The sequence below is a fragment of the Lactuca virosa genome, chromosome 1 (assembly GCF_052849685.1).
Source record: "Lactuca virosa cultivar CGN04683 chromosome 1, Lactuca_virosa_CGN04683_v6, whole genome shotgun sequence".
NCBI lineage: Eukaryota > Viridiplantae > Streptophyta > Magnoliopsida > Asterales > Asteraceae > Lactuca > Lactuca virosa.
In genome coordinates, this window is record NC_136426.1 from 226,172,005 (window position 1) to 226,184,804 (window position 12,800).

Genomic DNA, 12,800 nt, shown 5'->3' on the forward strand with positions numbered 1-12,800 from the left:
ATTTTGTACTAATACAACTTAACACATGTCTTACTAAAAAGATTTGATGTCGTCATTCGATTTGGATTGGTTTAGTCCTCACCTTCCCAATTGAATGGCTACGAAAAGACCCTTCACCTAACCCGCTGAATATCGAAACCCTCGTCTCTCGTAAACACAAATCCGACATGGACCTCCAGGTCATCCCTCGTTGCGAAACCTCGAAGTACTCATGGGAGGAGTATTATGCCTTCCGAAACCTTTCCGAAGTATTCCCAGCAGACCCTTCGGGAATATCACGCATGCAGCAGCTAAAATTCAAGTATAGAGGCTTGGGTCGAATGCAATCAACCTATCACTACTAAGTGTATACGCGAGGACAATATATAATTAAGATTCTACGGACATTGGATGTGTGTTTCCGCCCTATTTCTTGTTCCTTGTTTGGTTGTGGACTTGGGGAAGAGTCACCCATCCAATTGTCTTACCAACCTTAATTACATACGACCTATATGCGCGAGTAATGATAGATGGACCAGGTACGAGTCCTACCATGAACTTTGGGCAAGGCTACCCAGGAGTGCGAGTGGACATTTTACCATTCGAATGAGTCTAGTCGCATAAACCGAACCCATATGCTTCCTACCAATCAAAGAAACCGACAAGATGGAGAAATTGACTAGAGTATACATCAAAGAGATTGTACGACTGCATGATATGTCAATGTCCATCACCCCTGATAGAGACAATAGATTGATTTCGCAAATTTGGCAATCACTCCAAAAGTCTCTGGGAACTAGGTCGGATATGAGTACGGCCTACCACCTACAAACCGACGGGCAGAGCGAAAGAACTATTCAAACCTTGGAAGATATGCTAAGAGCTTGTGTTATTGACTTCGGTAAAGCGTGGAATACCCACTTACCACTTATTGAATTCTCGTACAACAACAGCTATCATACTAGCATCAAGGTCGCGCCATTTGAAGCTCTTTATGGCCGCAAGTGCAGATCACCACTGTGTTGGGCTGAAGTGGGAGATACACAGTTAGCAAAGGGAAAGTCCCTAACAGCACCCTCACTGGCCCTGAAATCATAAGGGAAACTACGAAAAAGATTATTCAAATTCGAGAAAGACTGAAAGCATCTCGAGATCGACAAAAGAGCTACGCCAATAAGCAACGCAAACCCTTGGAATTCCAGGTTGGGGACCGGGTGCTACTGAAGGTCTCACCACGGAAAGGAACGATGCGTTTTGGTAAACGTGGTCAACTAAATCCAAGGTATATCGGGTCGTTCAAAATGCTTGCCAGGATTGGCCCGGTGGCATACAAACTTCGGCTACCCCAAGAACTTAACAACGTACACCCGACCTTCCACGTGTCAAATTTAAAGAAGTGTCTGTCTGACGAGACTCTTGTGATCCCACTCGAGGAAATCGAGGTCAACGAGAGTCTCCACTTCGTAGAAGAACCGGTAGAAATCATGGATCGAAAGATCAAGAGAACAAAACAGAGTCGCATCCCTATAGTGAAGGTCCGTTGGAACGCTAAACGAGGACCCGAGTTCACCTGGGAACGCGAAGATCAAATGAAAGAAAAATACCCACACCTTTTCCCAAACTCTTGAAGTCCCGGTCAAAGTGCTAATTTCGGGACGAAATTCCTTCTAACGGGGGGATAATGTGACAACCGTCACTTTCTAGTCAGGTCAAAGTCAAAGAAAGTCAACAAGTCAAGCTGGTCAACTCAACTAGTACTAATATGATTAGGGATTTCTTTATGGTTACTAATGTATGACTCTAAATCTTAAATGCAAAGTAACACTTGAAAGTTTCAAATGTTCAAAATTCTAAACCCTAATCAGAAGGAGGGAAGTAACAACTCTATAAAACATTATCACGTGCCCTTCGGGGGTGTATAACACTCAAAATGGGATGTAACTAAGTCTACTGTCTTTGAACTACGAAGAAAAACATTAATAAAGGTTTCCGACAAAGTCTCTCTCAATCTCTCCCATTGTATCTATCTCTCTCCGAAATCTCTCCAAGAATATGAAATCTCTCCCAAATCTCTCCAAGTATGTGAAATCTCTCCCAAATCTCTCCAAGTATGTGAAATCTCTCCCAAATCTCTCCAAGTATGTGAAATCTCTCCCAAATCTCTTTATGTAACTTCCTCACTCAAAAACAGCCCAAAACCAAAGGAGAAAAAATCTCTCCCAAATCTCTCCAAGTATGTGAAATCTCTCCCAAATCTCTCTATGTACCTTCCTCAGTCGAAAACAGCCCAAAACCAAAGGAGAAAACCCAAAGGAACCCTCTTGGTACAGAACCCTCTTGGTTCAGAACCCTCTTAGTTCGGAACAAGTACGAAAAATGTTGGGTATTCATATAAATTACAAACACGTTACAAGTACGAAACACACTCTTACACTCAGTCTTGGAATTTAAGACTACATAACATTTTATAAGAAAAATGTTGGATTTTCTTGAAGTATACATTACATTTACAAGCAAAAGTTTTCAAACTCGGAATTCAATACTCGGTTTCATTTCAAACAGAAACTACTATATATACTGGTAGTAACCAGGGTTTTCAAACTCTACATCCAAAAGCTTATGAACTCACCAACTTAATTGTTGACACTTTTTCAAAACTACTTGTATTCTCAGGAAATCGGTAAAACAGATAAACCGCAGCTTTTGAGGATGGGACGCTAAGGCGTCAAACAGTTTATTTTGTCATCATAGTGTAATTGATTTTGAAATATGTAAACTCATACTATGGTGTAAACTTTTCAATGATATTATGATGGTTGTATTTGCTTTGGTCACTATTATACTCGTTGTTATGCTACTATACATGAAGTCTGCCACTCCCGGACGTTTCCGCCATCCTTGGTTTGGGGGTGTGACATACAAACTCCAAAGCAATAACCCTATGGATTAGCATACAATTTCGTAAATCACATATGATTAGGGTTAGAAACTTTACCTTACTTGTTATGTAGGAATAACAAGAATAATCCTTCTTGATATTGACTTCTGAAAGCCTAGTGCCCCAAGTGTTGCACCTCTAATGGAGTCACAAACACCCAATGCAACAAGATGACTTGGGGAGGGAAGGATTTCGGCTAGGGTTCTCTTAGAAACTTGCATTGGCCAAAAATCCATATAGAGGGGTTCTTTATATAGTTGTGGCTGCTAGGGTTTTCAGGTGGAAACCCTAATACCTTGCTTAGGTAACAAGCAGCCCATGAACTCCTTCCTTAGAGCCCATGGACAAAATCTATAGGGCTTCCTTATAGGATTTCGTCCACTCCACTCTATGGAGTCTATCATCCCAATTATGCAACTATCAATGATTTGCACAACAGTCCCTCTATTATTAATCAGTTCCTTTAATCCTAAAATTAATATCAAATAAATTTTTGATTAATCACTAATTAATAATATGATTTCCAAATAATATATTAATCTTGTAATATATTAATAAAATCATTCTGAGTACCAATTTATTATTCATATAATAAATCCTACTCTATCTCCTGTTGTCATCTTATCAAGCTGCATGAATGAAGGCAACCCAAAAGAACCATGCTCATAATCAAGTCAAGTACATACCAATAATAGTTATGGGCAACATGTTCTTCTCCCACAGTCATCATGGTTCTCTTGTGCTCGGATGATCGATAATGCGTTTTCCACATTACATCCTGCTATAGTGAGGTTAGCTCCAGCAAGAAGGTTATCACGACAACAGCCTTACTACCAACAACCCCTCAGCATTTCTGTTGCCTGGCTCTCGGCGGCGGTCTTGCTGTGTAACCCCTACCCACAGCCTCGCCGCGTATCCCTCAACACTTCTGCATCCTGACTCTCGGCAGCGGTCTTGTAGCGCAACACCTACCTACAGCCTCACTGTGTATCCCTCGACACCTCTAATGCTTGGTTCTCGACAACGGTCTTGCTGCGCAACCCCACCTATAGCCTCATCACTTATCCCCCAACGTCTCTATGGCCTGGCTTTTTTGGCAATAGCCTCGCTACGAAACCCCTATTAGCAACCTAATCGCCCAGCTCTCGGAACTGTAGTGGTGTTGATTATGATGGCATGTGCGGAATTAAGAATGATTTAGTGAATCATCAAGTAAAATCAACAACATGAACACAAGAAGTAAATAATTCTTTTAAGCTCTCATTAGTTTCACAGAAAGAGTACAAAATGGGTTTTGCAAATTCTCCCTCTAAACTAATCTCTCAAAATTTTCAATAGATAAAATGAGTGTCACTCACTTCCTTATAAAGGAAAGACAACTCATTATGCACAATAAAAGGAGTAAGCCCTCATAACATCCAAGAGTGACTTTGCACCCTTACATTCTCCCCCTCAAAGTTAGGATTGGAAGTCCGGCTCCAATCTCCAACGAGCACGCGCGATCAAGACCAAACTCCCCCTCGAAGTAAACACCGGTCTTCAAATCCGCAAAAGAAAGATCTGCTTCAAATACCCATCATTCTCCCCCTTTTTATAATCAAAAAATGATTATAAAACCCATTAAGGGTGAGAAGCGCTCGAGGAATGAACTTTACAAAACTCCCCCTTGATGTGTGCCAAAAATGAAACACCAAAAATCTTGCACGAAAAAACAATCACGAAAAAGCCACAAAAAATTTCCAATTTATGAAAATTTTTGACTTTTTGGGTGAAAGTTGCAAGATTTTTCAAAAACCGGGTAGAAATTGTCACTTTCAAAAACTTGCAGGGACCCATTGCGCCAAAACCAGCCTAATATGCGAAACTCTATCTCATTTGCGAAATTGGGCATAAAGCGTAAATTCGCACAAACTACAGGGGCAGAAATGCATTTTCTTCAACTTCTCAGCAAAAACAGTCCTTTTTCGAAATTAGGCAAAAACTGTTAAAATTTCGAAACTTCAGGTACTCTTTTCGAAAATTCTGCATAAGTCTTCAAAATTGTCGAAAACAAGTTCCAAATTGTCGAAAATTTTTGATATGTGTCAAACAGTCGAAACTTCAGGGACCATATGCGAAAATTCTCCATTACTTTTCCAAACTAACGAAACTTTGCCCCAAAAATCGAAATTTGTAAAAGGTGACAAACAGTCGAAACTTTAATGGCTAAATTCGAAAATTTTGTTTCTTCTTCTCCAATTCGTTTCAAACGTACGAAACTTTTTCTCTCTCCCCTTCATACGAAACTTCATCTGCCCATTTTCTCTCTCCTCTTCGTTCAATCAGAGCACCCTTCGTACGAATTCACAGCACCAAAATTTTCTCTCTCCCCTTCGTTAGATTCAATCAAAACACCAAATTAACGAAATTTTTCAGTCCATTTTAACGAAAACGAAGGCATTCGAAGCCTCTGAATCTCGTCTGAATCATTCACATTTATCCACTGAATCGACATTTCGTTCCAATTCTTCCCAAAATCATCTTTCGTTAGTCATCAAATACCAAATTTTCGACCATCATCTTCAATTTTTCGTGAATTCAGTTACACAAAATTCCAAAAATGTAGCACCTGGTTCCTGCTATGTATTTTATTTAAATAATTTTGCATTTTTGGCCTTGGACTCGGCGAGTTGAAGGACCAACTCGCCGAGTAGAAGCGGGATGAGTCGCGGGATTTAAGTGATGGACTCGTCGAGTCGGGTCCCAGACTCGACGAGTAGGCTCTGACTGGACAAAACCCTAATCTGAGGGTTTGCACCCTATTTAAACAACCTTATACAGCCTCCATCGCCCCTTTATGCTCCCAGAAACCCTCCATAGCAAACCCTAAGTGTTTTGGTGCAAGATCTAAGGCTTTTGAGTGATTCTTGTGGGTTTTGACCTCAAGGAAGAAGGAAGAGCATAGGAGGATCAAGAGGGGGCTGAAGGATTCGAGTTTGGTTCATCATTTGCAGTCTTTGAAAGGTATAAAGTCTGTACCTTGCTCTTTCATTTGATAGATCCCTTTTTGGGGAGATTTAGGGCTTTTATAAGCCATTTTGGTAACTAACCATGATTGCAAACATGGTTGGGGGTCAAGTCTTCAGATCTAGCACTTGGGAAGAGTCACAAGGCAGATTTGGATTGCGTTTGCACCCAAGAAAGGTCCCATGCATCATAAGAGCCTATTTTATGTCCTTTTGAGCTCAAAGTCCCATGCATGCACGTAAAGTTTGTAACTTTACGTGCTAGAACGATTGAAGGAGCTTAGATCTATCTTTTGGTCAAGTGTTGTACATCAGAAATCGAGGATTTTGGTAGTGGACGTTATCGACTCGGCGAGTCCGTTCTTGGGACTCGACGAGTCCAAGGCTTTGAGTCCCATATCTGTTGAGGGTCAAAAGGACTCAGTGGGTGTTAGAAGGGTTGTAGTAGGACAGAAAGAGTGACCCAACGCATTGGACTTAATTTTAGACCTGGAGTTCATGGGACTCGACGAGTGCTAGAACAGACTCGGCGAGTCCAAGGCAATCTTCTTATTTATTCAAGATGAACTCGACGAGTTGTTCATACAACTCGGCGAGTCAAGGTCTGGACTTGTTCATCAGTTGAAGGGAACTCGACGAGTGTTCATCCGACTCGGCGAGTCGGATGAAGGTTCATTGATGTTCGTAAGGAAGGGGAACTCGTCGAGTCATTGCCACACTCGACAAGTCGAGTCGTGGATAAGGTCGAGTAAAGGGAAGGGACTCGACGAGTTGACGGCCCAACTCGGCGAGTCGGGTCAACTGGAAGTTGACTTTGACTTGGAGTTGGTTAGGGGTAAAATGGTCATTTTACCCTAAGAGTAGATATCAGTTTCTAACTGAGTGTTTTGTGGGGATTGTAGCCGGAGGATTTCCGGAGCAGCAGCGGACGGAGGTTTCCCGCACAGCTTATCAGCAGTTTCTCGTACGAGGTGAGTTACCTTCCAGTAGGGGTGGGTCTAAGGCCACAATGCCGGCCCACCAAAGAGGGGTATTTAGAAGATGATTGTCTTTGTGATAATTATCTTGGTCTGGTTATATTTTTTGGTCATGAGTTTTATTTGTATGGTATGTTATGTGTATGATAGGGATTGGTTTCCCTGATAGCGGTCCTTAGGACCGAAGGGTAGGTCAGTACCTGGATATGCCTGCCTGTATGTTTATATATTGTTGTTGTATGCTAGTGGTAAGGGGTGGAATAGTCCCCAGTTACCGGTTGAAAGATACCGATGACAGTTACCGGTTGAAAGATACCGATGATGATTACCGGTCGAAAGATACCGATGATGATTATCGGTTGAAAGATACTGATGATGATTACCGGTTGAAAGATACCGATGATGATTACCGGTTGAAAGATACCGACGATGATTACCGGTTGAAAGATACCGAGGATATTGTATGGTATGTGGTATGATGGGGGAACTCACTAAGCTTTGTGCTTACGGTTTCGGTTTTGGTTTCAAGTACCTCTTCGTCTAAGGGGAAGGAGCCGGCGGCGTAGCATCGCATCACACACACACACATGATTTCCGCATGGAGCTTTCTGGGATTGTACTCTGATATGTTATTATTTTATGACTTGGGTTTTCAGACATGATACATTGTTTATGAGATGATGTGTTTTCACAGTATTTTCTTATGAATGTTTTTATGAGTCAGTTAATTAAAAAGAAATTTTTGGACTTGAAAATTGGGATGTTACAAGTTGGTATCAGAGCCCTGGTTTGAGGGATTCGGACACACCCTCGGGGGTGTCTGGACTCAAACTAAGGGGCTAAAAGGTTTTTACAAGGAAAAATGGTTTTCTAAAATCTAAATGGAAGGATTTTAAGAAAGACGAAGTGTGTGATGCATGCGACCGACCGGGCTCAAGTAAGTTTTCCCCAAGATACCCATACTTGCTATGTTATGCTATATGGTTTTGATTCAGAAAACTGCATGCTAGAATAGGACTGAGGATCTAGGAGGATGCCTTGTGTGCCTGATATATGATTCTGAGAATTGCATGCTAGTTAGGGCTAAGGGTCTAGGGAGGATGCCTTATATGCCTGTTGTATGAGCTGTATGCTAGGACTGTTTAGTCAGCGGTAGGATAGCCTGATTAGGTTATGCCTGATGCGGTTACTCGAGGCCCGAATGCTGCTTGCTTTGTGCTTAAGGGGTCCTGGCTAACTTTAACTAACTAGCGAGCAGATATGTAGCAGTACTCGCAAGCTAGTTAGGGAAAGGAAGTAGGGACTCCTAGTGCAGCTGATAGCGGAGAGTAGGTCAGAGAGTGCCCCAGGAAAGCCTGGGATGAGACTAGATGGAAAGGGATATTGGTTAAGGGACCTGGTGAAGTCGAGACAGTCCTTGAGGAAAGTACGGATAGATATGGAAGGTAGTATGGGCTCGTACTACTGGAAGCAGAGGATCCGTACTCGAATCAAGGAAGGTTGAGACAGAACCGGGAACCTTGGAGAGTTTGTTAGACCTCTCGAGAGTATGTATGATCCTGACATTTATGCGTGTATTTTCAGCATGGTGACCACGCGACATGGAGCAGGAGGTTCCGGATCAGGATCAGGATCGGGCTCGGGCGCAGGATCCGAGCATGTGGATGATGGGTTACGCGAGTTCATCGCGTCCGAGATCACGAGAGGCATTCTTGAGTCGACCCCGGTCATTTTCGGGTCGATCAAGGAAGGGATTGTTGAGCTGATGGAGGATCGCCTCAGGGCGTTCAGGAGTGACATGGCGGCCAGCCAGTCAGGATCACGCACACTGTCCTTTAAGGACTTCAGAGGGAGTGGTGCGTCGGATTTCCATGGGGCAAAAGACCCCATTGCTGTTAGGAGATGGATCGCAGACATCGAGTCTGCGCAGCTGACTAGCTTCTGCCCTGAGGGGTCAAAGGTGAGATATGCAGCAGGGTGTTTGAGAGACAGAGCTAGAGATTGGTAGGAGTCTGTTGGTGACTCATTGGGAGCCTCGGCTGTTGAGGCTATGACCTGGTTAGACTTTGTGACCAGATTCAGGGCGGAGTTTGCGCCAGCTGTGGAGCTTCAGCAGCTGGCCAGGGATTTCTTGGACATGAGACAGACTACGGAGACTGTGGCGGAGATCACCGCCAAGTTCCGGGAGAGGGCATTGTTGGTGCCCCAGTATGCGGGTGATGAGGATATGAGGAGGACCCGCTACCATGACATGCTACGAGCTGACATCCGGGAGCATGTCAGTTTCTCAGCTTGCCCTACCCTGGATTCCATGATTGTCAGGGCTAGGGAGAGGGAGATTGATCTGGAGCACATCCGGAAGAGAAAGGCAGCGGAGGGGTTGACGACGGGGGCTTCGGGAAAGAAGCCCAAGGGATCCTATGGTAGGCCGAAAGGCCAGTCAGGGCCGGACCGCTGTGGGAAATGTGGTCGGTCACACGAGGGAGCTTGTCGCACTGGGCCGGGTTCAGGCTGCTATAAGTGTGGCAAGGTGGGGCATTTTGGTAGAGATTGTACTGCCCCTACTCCTGCGATTCAGATATCAGACCTGATTTGCTTTCATTGCAATCAGAAGGGCCATAAAAAGACCAATTGCCCTAGATTGACAGCAGCAGCGGCGCCGGCAGTGGCGCCGACCCCAGCGACAGCACGGGTTGTGGATGGCCGGAAGGCCAAGTTGGAGGCTCCAGTGGTTCGGAGCCGAGCGTTTCAGCTGACAGCCGAGGAGGCACGCGCTACACCCGATGTGGTGATGGGTATGATTTCTTATTGTTATGCTTTTATGTCATGTCGCTGTGATTTTGATATATTATGTGCCTTGCTTAGGATCGTTCCATGTGAACGGTATCCCAGTTCAAGTATTGTTTGATTCAGGTGCTACCCGATCGTTTGTCTCTCTTGCGCTAAGCAAGAAGTTTCCTGAGTCTTCGGGCATGTTGGATTGCCCTCTAGAGGTCGAGATTGTGGACGATCGGTCGGTACGAGCGTCAGAGGTCTACCGGGATTGTGTTTTGAGGCTGTTCGAGGAACGTTACCTGGTGGACTTGGTTCCCATACCTTTGCGGGGGAACAAGGTTATTATTGGTATGGATTGGCTGAGCCCCAATGGGGCAGTGATTGACTGCGCGCAGCAGTTAGTACGGATTAGGACCCCTAGTGGGGGAGAGCTGGTGGTTCAGGGCGAAAGGCCACAGCGAGGACCAGCTTTATGTTCGGCAGCGAGGGCTAGGCGCTACCTCCAGCAGGGTTGCGCAGGTTATGTCGCCTATGTTATGGATACCCGGGAGGCGGGTAGGGCGACAGTGGGCGATGTGCCCGTAGTACGAGAGTTTGCGGACGTATTCCCCGAGGAGTTGCCTGGGATACCTCTGGAGCGACAGGTGGAGTTCAGGATCGACCTAGTCCCTGGTGCGGCTCCGATAGCCAAGGCACCGTATCGGTTGGCTCCTCCTGAGATGCAGGAGTTGTCTACACAGCTGCAGGAGCTGTTAGACAAGGGATTCATTAGACCGAATAGTTCTCCCTGGGGAGCCCCGATTCTGTTTGTGAAGAAGAAGGACGGGTCGCATCGGATGTGTATAGATTACCGGGAGCTGAATAAGGTAACGGTGAAGAACCGTTACCCACTCCCGAGGATTGATGACCTCTTTGACCAGCTACAGGGATCATCTTGGTTCTCCAAGATTGATCTGCGATCGGGGTATCATCAGATGAGGGTCAGAGAGGAGGATGTACAGAGGACTGCGTTTCGGACGCGCTATGGCCACTATGAGTTTGTGGTGATGCCTTTTGGGCTCACCAATGCTCATGCCGCGTTCATGGACCTCATGAACCGCGTGTGTAGACCGATGCTAGACCGGTCTGTGATAGTGTTTATTGATGATATCTTGGTTTACTCCAAGACGCGAGAGCAGCATGAGGAGCATCTACGAGAGGTTTTGGAGACTTTGAGGAGGGAGAGCTTGTATGCTAAGTTCTCCAAGTGTGAGTTCTGGTTGCGCGAGGTGCAGTTTCTTGGGCACCTTGTCAACCAGAACGGGATTTCGGTAGATCCAGCCAAAGTGGAGGCCGTGATGAGATGGGAGGTTCCGAGGTCTCCATCTGAGATTCGGAGCTTTCTGGGATTGGCAGGCTACTATCGGAGATTCATTCAGGACTTTTCCAAGATAGCCTTGCCCCTGACCAGGCTGACGAGGAAAGTCGTGGTCTTTTGCTGGGGGCCTGAGCAACAGGCCGCATTCGAGACGCTGAGACAGAGATTGTGCGAGGCGCCAATCTTAGCCCTGCCAGAGGGCATGGGGGATTTTATGGTATACTGTGATGCGTCCATCTCGGGTTTGGGCGCTGTATTGATGCAGAGAGGGCATGTCATTGCTTACGCTTCGAGGCAGCTGAAGCCTCACGAGGCGAACTACCCGACGCATGATTTGTAGCTGGGGGCTGTTGTGTTCGCCCTCAAGATTTGGCATCATTACCTCTATGGGGTTCGTTGTACGATTTACACGGACCACAAGAGCTTGAGGTATCTCATGGACCAGCCAAATCTGAACATGAGGCAACGTCGGTGGTTGGACGTGGTGAAGGATTACGATTGCGAGATCCTTTACCACCCGGGGAAGGCCAATGTGGTGGCCGACGCGCTTAGCCGCAGGGCAGCGCCGATCAGGGATATCTGTCTGAGGATGACAGTGGTGACTCCGCTGTTGGAGCAGATTCGGGAGGCCCAGCAGGAGGCCATGAAGGAGGAACATCGGAAGAGCGAGCGGATTGTGGGGCAGGTTTCCTCCTTCGACTATGATAGCCGAGGGTTATTGACTCTTCATCGTAGGGTGTGGGTCCCTTCTCATGGAGGCGTGCGCCAGATCCTGATGGAGGAGGCACACAAATCCAGATTTTCTATCCATCCCGGAGCGACGAAGATGTATAGAGATCTTCGTCCTGATTATTGGTGGCCCTGCATGAAGCGGGACGTAGCATGTTATGTGGAGCGGTGCTTGACCTGCAGGAAGGTCAAGGCCGAGCACCAGAGGCCACACGGCAAGATGCAGTCGTTGGATATCCCGCTGTGGAAATGGGAAGACATTACGATGGATTTTATCACAAAGTTTCCCAGGACCGCGCGGGGAGTGGATTCGATTTGGGTCATCGTCGATCGATTGACCAAGAGCGCCCATTTTATCCCGATTCAGGAAAGTATTTCGGCCGAAAGGTTGGGCGATATCTATATCAGGGAGGTAGTGGTGCGGCACGGGGTGCCAGTATCGGTGATTTCAGACAGGAATGTGCGGTTCACTTCCAGGTTTTGGAAGAAGTTTCATGACGAACTGGGTACTCGTCTGCATTTTAGCACCGCCTTTCACCCGCAGACGGATGGTCAGAGCGAGCGGACCATCCAGACATTAGAGGATATGCTGCGGGCATGTGTTTTAGACTTCGGAGGTAGCTGGGATACCTACCTTCCGTTGGCGGAGTTCTCGTATAATAATAGCTATCATGCGAGTATTGACCGTCCTCCCTTCGAGATGTTATACGGGAGGAAGTGCAGAACCCCGATATGTTGGGGTGAGGTTGGCCAGAGGGTCATAGGGAGCACCAAAGTGGTGCTCAAGACGACATAGAGGATTCAGCAGGTTCGGAGCAGACTTCAGACTGCTCAGAGTCGGCAGAAAAGTTATGCCGACAAGCGCCGATCGGACCTGGAATTTCAGGTCGGGGATATGGTTCTCCTAAAGGTGTCGCCATGGAAGGGCGTCATCCGATTCAGGAAACGGGGCAAGTTGGGTCCCAGGTATATTGGACCCTTTAGGGTTATAGCCCGGGTGGGCAAGGTGGCTTATAGGTTTTATCTGCCAGTCGAACTCA